Below are 3,028 nucleotides of genomic sequence, written 5' to 3' on the forward strand. Positions count from 1 at the left end.
GCAAACTTTATATGCCCCAGTACAGGGGAATGCCAGGGCCAAAAAATGGGAATGGGTGGGTAGGGAAGTGGGGGGGAGGGTGTGGGGGACTTTTGGGATAGCATTGGAAATGTAATTGAGGAAAATACGTAATAAAAAATATAAAAAAAGAAAAGAAATTAAATGTTATATGCAATACAGAAGCTGGATAAGATTTTGTTAGCCAAGTCTATCTTAAAAAGAGGGGTATTACTATAGCAGATACCCTCAACAAAATAAATTCTAGTTTCTGTATTCAAAAAAAAAAAAAAAAAGAAGAAGAAGAAGCAAAGGGTTAGGAGTACAAGGAATTTTGACAAAGGTATGGGATTGGTTCATTAACAGAAAGATTACAGGTCAGCAAAAAGGGGCATCAGAACTTTGTTCTGGTGAGCTTGGGGCTTATCTTTGTTCACATAACAACCAGTTGATGTATGACTTTACCCAGTGCCAAGGGGTAATAGACAGAGGGGAGGTTCCAGCCAGATGGTGTTAACTCAGATAATGTAACCCTTGAATACCTTTTCATCTTTACAGCCAAGATGTTTTTAGGAATGCCTTAACAACAGCCCTGCCCTGGCATGCCTGGGGGCTGTTCTGCTTTGTTCTCAGTCCCAGGCCGGGGTCATGGGCTCCTAAACAACTCACAAGTTACAATATTTCATCTTCCTTCACAGACATGGCCTCTGGTAGAACAGGAGGCTTCCCAATTATAGGTCTTTTAATATGAGATTCTGTAGTGTAATTTCCTGCTCCAACTTGCAAATTACACACACACACACACACACACACACACAACCACAGACATATATATCAGTATTGGTTTTAAAAATAGATGCAGAGGAAGAATACATTTGCACATTGTCATAAGAATTCAAATTATTATCAATATTGTACAACCTACATTTGAAGTTGATTTACTTGGTAATCATTGTATGTCAAATCATATGAGACTGAAAGCAAAATTGGTACAAAAATGAACATTAGTTGAAGTTTTATATTGTAGTTGTAGTAAGCCAGCCTATGTGAACCCGGTATTTCTGGAAGGCAGGCTGGGGCTGAAAGGGAGAGAGAGACTAGACAGCGAGAAAAGAATGAAGCCAAGACAAGTTTTCTCTGATCAAGGCCCACGAATTTACTAAGAGAATGTGCTTATAAGTGGGGGGGGGGGGAGCCCATCCCCCGCCAATTCATACTTGGTGCCTCAGCTAGCCTGTAGGCAACATGCAGGATAGGATGTGTCTCCAGAATGTCTCAAGGGTCTCTCAGCAGGTAGCAGTGGTAGTTGACATAACAATATAGCCATCTAAGTCAGAAGACTACACCCAGGTGATCTCATATTCAGTGGCAGCAAAGTCTGAATCAGCCTGCTTCACAGATGAGGGAGGCTATGTTATATATGTAAAAGAAATGTTATAAAAGTGTTAATTTTCCTTATTGTTTTTCTTGTCTCTTAACTTTAATGGCAAGCGTTATGGCATGCAACCTTTAGTTCAGTAAGGGCAAGGAATCCAGTTCATATTGGGGGATATTTTTGTTTGAGTTTAAAAGAAGGGAATTTTATATTTTAGATTTGTTAAGGAGGTTAAGCAAAGTAATTTAAAATGTAACATACAATTCTAGTGTAACACCTCTAGCCATGTCGACAAAAGAAAATATATCTAAACCAATTTGAATCTCAGTGTGTCTGAAGTATTATTCTCTTTCTAAGCTAATTTAGCCCTGCTGTTATGGATCAAAGGCTTGGGAATGTTCATGTGGTAACTTTCTGTCACCTTCAGCAAGTTGCAGGGTAAAATCATTCATCTATGACCCAGTCCTTCAATAAAAAATAATGAATTAGACTGAATTATATATGGGAAAATTAGCATCACAGAAGCTTACATATTAAATAGATGTAGTTACTAGAACTTGAGAACTTTCTCTAAAGTCATGCAAGATCAAATTCTCTAATTGGTAAGCTATTCACTTATAAGGAGCATATGTTACACAGAAACTATCACCTTTCATTTTAACTAAGGGTACAGAGCTATCTTTCTTGGCTGATGAGATACTTGCATATTTGTGATGTATAACTAGTGAGCAGGTTTGCATTTTGAAACTAATAATGTATAGAAAGTGCCTAGTGAGTCACAGTATTTTCTACCCAAATCCCAAAAATTAATCTCATAATCTCAAGCAAAATTCTTAGAAGTGGAAATATTTTGGAGTACTACACAGTGATTAAAAACAATGACTTCACAAAATTCACAGGCAAATGGATAGAACTAGAAAATATCACCCTGAGTGAGGTAACCCAGTCACAAAAGAACACACATGGTATGTACTCACTGGTAAGTAGATATTAGCCCAAAGCTCACAATGCCCATGATTCAACCCACATCCATATGAAATTTAGGAAGAAGGAAGGCCAGGGTGTAGAGACTTGAATCCAGGAGATATTTATTGTCCTGCCACCAGTCTTCCCACCTTCATCAGACCTGGTGATCAGGAACCACACAGTCATCAGAGGCCTGCCACACAAGGATGACAAAGGTTACTGCCCCCAACTCCACCACCATCAATACCTACTACAACAAGAACATTTAGAGAATGAAGCTATCTAGATGGCTAAAAGCCCTTCAAAGAACACAATCAACAAAAGCCAGGGCAATATGATACCCTCCAAGCACAGCTACCCTATTACAGCAAACCCTGAATACTATAACACAACCAAAGCACCAGAAAATGACCTTCAATCCAATCTCTAAAAGATGATAGTGCCTTTTAAAGAGGAAATGAATAAATCCCTTAAAGAACTATAGGAAAATGCAACCAAATAGATAGAGGTCTTTAATGAGGAAATAAATAAATCCCTTAAAAAACAGCAAAACACAATTAACAGGAGAAAAAACAAAATTGTTCAAGACCTAAAAAATGAAAGCAAGCTGGGCGTGGTGGCGCACGCCTTTAATCCCAGCACTCGGGAGGCAGAGGCAGGCGGATTTCTGAGTTCGAGGCCAGCCTGGTC

This window comes from Mus caroli, chromosome 5 (genome assembly GCF_900094665.2).
Source record: "Mus caroli chromosome 5, CAROLI_EIJ_v1.1, whole genome shotgun sequence".
NCBI lineage: Eukaryota > Metazoa > Chordata > Mammalia > Rodentia > Muridae > Mus > Mus caroli.